Genomic DNA, 6,312 nt, shown 5'->3' on the forward strand with positions numbered 1-6,312 from the left:
AAGATTTTTTTCTTTTACTAAAGTACACAGTTTTGGGCGATTAGCAGAATTACGTTGCCTGTGTAGCACAATCCAGCACGTGTACATTAGGCCTACTTTTATTTTCTTGTAGGAACTGGCAGCCAAACACGATAAAAATGTATCCTGTCTAAGTGGCTCAGACAGTAGAGCGCTAGCTTTCTGAGCCCAAGTTGCCATATTTGGTATTTAAAGGTGCTCAGATAGGTCACCTTTGTGTCAGTAGATTTACCGGCCCGTAAGGGAACTCCGCCGGGGCAAAACTCCGGCACCTCAGCTTCTCCGAAAACCGTACTAAGTAGTCGGTAGGACGAAAAACCAAGACCACTATTTATTATTACATTGTATCCTACTGAGCACATTTCCCCAGCATTTTGAAAATAAATATAAAGTGAACAACGGTGTTACAAGACGCCTGCTGTCCAACGCCACACCTACAATATTTAGAATTTCCTAGTCACCCCAACCCCTCTGCCAACGATACGGAGCAATATGAGGACTTTCAGTCCTGCATCACCACTACTACTGAGCGAGTTGGCTACGTGCTTCGCGGTATATAGCTCTTAGCTTGCATTCGGGATATAGTGAATTCTAATTCCACTGCCGACAGCACTGATAGCTGATTTTCCGTGGTTCCCATTTTCACATCAGGCAAATACGGGGGCTGCTGTGCCTTAATGCCACTGACACTTCCTTCGCAGTCCTAGCATTTCCCTATCACAACGTAGCTATAAGGCGTGTCTGAGAGGGTGCTACATAAGGCAAATAAAAATCAGCGTTACCATAATCTTCTTCCAAAGATAATCGAAGTGAATTATTCAGGAAAGTTAACTTATGTGATTTAAGATCATTATCACAAGAAGAACTGTTCTCTTTTTCAACAATTATTTCAAATTGTTTATCCTACAAATTCTTGTTATATTATTATTATTATTATTATTATTATTATTATTATTATTATTATTATTATTATTATTATTATTATTATTATTATTATTAAGGGATACTTTATTACACCATTGTTCACTTCAAACCTTGTACCCCACGGCTCTAGAATACATATTTTTTGTAAATTATTATTAGTTTTACGTCCTAGTACTACTTTTTCGGATAAGCCGAGGTGCCGGAATGTTGTCCCGCAGGAGTTCTGAGGGATATGAGCACCTTTAAATACTATCGTACTGAGCCAGGATCGAACCTGCCAGTTGTTTAGTGTCGGCTCCTTGGCTGAATGATCAGCGTGCTGGTCAGAGGACACCGGATTCGAACGGCCACTTCTTGTAGTAGATGTTTCAATTTTTAATAATAATAATAATAATAATAATAATAATAATAATAATAATAATAATAATAATAATAATAATAATAATGATGTTACTTGCTTTACGTCCCATTAACTACTCTTTTACGGTTTTCAGAGACGCCAAGGTGCCGGAATTTAGTCCCGCAGGAGTTCTCTTACGTGCAGTAAATCTACCGACACGAGGTTGACGTATTTGAGCACCTTCAAATATCACCGGATTGAGCCAGGATCGAACCTGCCAAGTTGGGCTCAGAAGGCCAGCGCCTCAACCGTCTGAGCCACTCAGCCCGGTGTTTCAATTTTTATATGATAGAGAGTGTTCTTCAAGGCGCTTCATTAAAATGCACGGGGTTGTGGTGTACATCTCGGTATTATTATTATTATTATTATTATTATTATTATTATTATTATTATTATTATTATTATTATTATTATTATTATTATTATTATTATTATTATTATTATTATTATTATTATTATTATTATTATTATTATTATTATTATTATTATTATTATTATTATTATTATTATTATTATTATTATTATTATTATTATTATTATTATTATTATTATTATTATTATTATTATTATTATTATTATTATTATTATTATTATTATTATTATTATTATTATTATTATTATTATTATTATTATTATTATTATTATTATTATTATTATTATTATTATTATTATTATTATTATTATTATTATTATTATTATTATTATTATTATTATTAGCTTTACATTCATGCATGCAGCAGTCAGTTCAATGAAGATTTGTACATCCCTAACAAACCTTCGTCCGGTCTTGCTTATCAAATGGTATGTGCAACCAAATACAGTAGAGATAATATGCGACTCTACGGTGGCGCTCCCCTTGACGACCTGAAAAGTCGCGCTAAATTCAAATATCAATGGAAGTGCATATGGAAGTGCATATAAGAAAATGGATTAATAAATTACGTCCAGAAAGGAAGTGTTATTGAGATATTAACTTCGAAGTTACTAAAACAATTCTGGATAAATGAATGTAGAATTATTTAAAAGGTTATTATTTTAAAGACTGAAATTAGACATATAAACAAGATGTGAAATGGACTGCTGTGAAATGGGTTGATCTTTCATTTATGCATTACCTTTTCGCTTTCGCATTCCTGCCTGAACTTTTACGGTTAGATTTGTCTTTTTTTCTCATTTAAAAAACATTGTATCATCAAATTAAGACACTTGTCAATAAAAATATCGGCACATTCCTTACACACATGATGCAATGAATTAACATTTAAAAGCTGGACAATTTTCGTCTTAACATGAAGCCTACTAACAGAAAGAAAAACTATAAAATCCCGGCTTTAATCTGAAAAGAGGGATAAAAGAAAGAAAAGTATGAAAATGTTGTCGATGGTGATGCTTTGAGGAATATTTACGAACTATTAGAGTGAAAATGTAACATACCCTTGGCTGTATAGTCGAAGATTTCTAAAGTCGCTGGCCTGGAAATGATCTGAACAGATCTTATAATTCTTATATAAGCGTAACGTCCCTTCTTTCTTATACACCTTATCCAAATCACTTCTGTGACATTTCAAAACCCACAGATCACACCTACAACAACACATCGGTATAGAAGGTTAACTGCTGCACTATACAATAACATATGTGTATTATATTTAAGCCAGTTAAAATATGGGTCGAGCAGGTCAGAATATTATGAAGTACTATACAAATCTCTTTGTCACAGGGAGAATACATATGCAAACACAATATTACTTACATTTTCTTGTCACGATGGTAGCGAAAGAAAGACCGCGCATTCTTTTCTATTTCATAGTTACTGCAGCCGAACACAGCACATACCCTTCCCCTCTTGTTGAGATGAGACATCAAGGAATGGCATACGCTACTATTTAATTATGTCAGCTCACTGAAGACGCATAAATAACACCAAAAACTTCACACACAAATGCACGTGCTCTTATGGCAGAATCAGTAGTTCTCAGGTCTACCCGCTAGAGAGAGCTCTAATAGCTGTCCTTCGATATCTCGCTGAGTGTCGCGTATTGACTCTACTGTATTTGGTGCAAGTCAGCAATATTCATTATCCTGCTTCCCGCACTGCGCGTGTGTTCTCTGCTCACTGTATAAAAACTACCAAGTATACCTATGTGTTTAATTAAAAATGTTAAATACATAACTAGTGTAGAAAGGTAATCACTGCTCTGCTCGAAGGCCCGCAGATTTACTAGATGTCGTGTAGTTAGCATGACGAATCCTTAGGAATGCTATTCTTAGTTCTCTCTACACCGAGGGGGCTATCTTACAGTCAGATAGTTCCTTAATTCTAATCACGTAGGCTGAGTAGACCTCGAAACAGCCCTCAGGTCGAGGTAAAAATCCCTGACCTCGCCGGCAACCGCACCTGGGACCTCCGGGTAAGAGGCAGACAATATTAATAATATTAGAATTATATTTGTGAGGACAATTTATAAGCCTTGCTTTTCTTTTGTTCATATTTTCTTTCGTTTTATACCGAGCTCGGTAGCTGCAGTCGCTTAAGTGCGGCCAGTATCCAGTATTCGGGAGATTGTGGGTTCGAACCCCACTCTCGGCAGCCCTGAAGATGGCTTTCCGTGGTTTCCCATTTTCACACCAGGCAAATGCTGGGGCTGTACCTTAATTAAGGCCACGGCCGCTTCCTTCCCACTCGTAACCCTTTCGTGTCCCGTCGTCGCCATAAGACCTATCTGTGTCGGTGCGACGTAAAGCCAATAGCAAAAAAACTTTCGTTTTATCTTCCATGTAAGAAAAAACAAAGTATGCATTATCTGTATCCCTGCATGTCGTAAGAGGCTACTAAGAGGGGAACAACTAAAGAATACGTTCTCACTCCCTCGTCTTGTAAGCTGAGAAATATATCCATGATTCTATGATTTTCTGCGTAGCAGGGAAAATGTATAAAATGCGAAGTATTTTTTTCTTTTCTGCGATAACTCTGCGTTTTGCGGGTAAATAATTCATGGTGTGGGGACTCTTATTATTTTTTGACTTGCAGCTGAATGGTCAGCGTTGTGGCCTCCGGTTTAGCCTCTTGAGTCCAGAAGTGTACATATGTACACCTTCAATTTTTATTTTATTTCGAACCATTGAGGTTAGATTTTTATGTTTGTGCCGTGTGCCACACGTATGTTTACCTTATTAGTTCCAAATAAAACCACTAGGAGCACTATATTCCTGTTCAGCTGTGAGCCAGGCCACATGGAATTTTACATTTGACCAATATGGCTGCTAGAGAGCACAGCAAGAGAAGTAAGTACCGGTAAAATTATATTTAATGGCATATAAATGAAATAACTATTGGAATACGTTCAGTTATATTTAATAATTGAAAACACACAGTTTTTAATGTGTTGAAGTTAATATTTTGGTATGTTTTTATCCGGTAAAAATGAGGTGTACATTTGTGCACCTCAGGTCCCTACAACAATATTCTCCCTCTTTGAGGTTATGATTTTTTCCTATGTTTTCTGCATCATTAACCAGTGTTTTACATTTACAGGCATCCTTACTACAGATGCATTAGTAGATTTACTGAATAACAGTGATGCCGAACTGTCGGACACAGATGATGAGTTATTTGAGACAGCAATTATAGAAAACTCATCTACTGACTCTGAATCAGAAAATGAAGATAATGTACATTTAACAGCTGCTACTACACCACTGCAAGTAAACACCCGTTTGATGAAGTGGAAAACAACAAGGTATGTTCAAAATATTCTATATTTTTATATTGAAGGAACTCTTCCCATTATGCAAAGCATGCGCATATACTTGTAAATACAAAATGAGTGTAGGCCTAATTTACGTTTCATAAATGGATGTTAATTCACACTAATTTGGAATGCTTTTCAGAATGGAGAGAAAGGGGCCTGAACTTGAAGAGGAACTGGAGGTCCATGAAAATGGTCCTAAAGGAGTACAAGAGGCCTTTCATGAATATCTGCCAACTGCTTTTTGGGAATTGTTGGCTGAGCAAACAAACCTGTATTCAGTGCAAAAACGTGACTTGCGTTCTGTTCAGACCACAGCTGTAGAATTACTACAGTTTACAGGGATTCATATTTTGATGGGTACTCTGAAGCTACCACAGGGAAAACTATACTGGAGCAGGGAATTAAAAGTGCCTTTAATTTCAGAATGTATGCCTCGAGATAGGTATTTTGAACTCAGGAATTACCTGCATTTCACAGACAACCTAGCTGAGCATGACCTGTCTGATAAACTGTGGAAAATTAGGCCAATGATAAATATTGTTAGGGATAAGTGTCTGACGTTACCAAGGCCTGCACATCTGTCGATTGATGAACAGATGATACCCTTTTCAGGAAGGTGTAGTTTTCGCCAGTTTGTCCCCTCAAAACCTAACCCACTTGGACTTAAAAATTTTGTCTTGGCAGCTAGAGATGGATTAGTATTAGACTTTTGTATATATCAGGGGAGAGGAACTGTTTGTGAAAATGACATGAAAGAGCTTGGTTTGGGTGGCAGCATTGTGAAACTGTTAAGTGTGACAGTGCCAAAGGATGGACATCATGTCATTTACACTGACCGTTTCTTTACCAGTATGAAGTGTGCAGAGTTCTTGATGAGTAATGGCATTCATCAAACAGGAACTGTCTTCAAAAACAGAATTGGGCCTGTGGTTGGTAAGCTGAAAGTTGACAAACAGTTGCAAAGAGGGGAGTGGGATGAGAAAGTTAGGGAAGATGGAAAAGTTTGTGTTCTGAAATGGAAAGACAACAAATGTGTTACATTTTTGTCAACTTGTGTTGGAAGTGAGCCACAGGCCACATGCATGCAATGGTCCAAACAGGAAGAAAAGAAAATTGAGGTACCACAGCCAGTAGTAACAAGGAGTTATAACCCAAACATGGGGGGAACTGACCTCTGCGACAGATTGTTGGCATACTATAGATGTACTGTACGAACAA

General features: G+C 36.9%; 1 pseudogene; it reads left to right on the plus strand.

Moving 5' to 3' along the window:
- The first annotated feature begins 4,599 nt into the window (after positions 1–4,599).
- On the plus strand, positions 4,600–6,031 carry LOC137498545 (piggyBac transposable element-derived protein 3-like; annotated as a pseudogene).
- The last annotated feature ends 281 nt before the right edge of the window (positions 6,032–6,312 follow it).

Source organism: Anabrus simplex, chromosome 1 (genome assembly GCF_040414725.1).
Source record: "Anabrus simplex isolate iqAnaSimp1 chromosome 1, ASM4041472v1, whole genome shotgun sequence".
Lineage (NCBI taxonomy): Eukaryota > Metazoa > Arthropoda > Insecta > Orthoptera > Tettigoniidae > Anabrus > Anabrus simplex.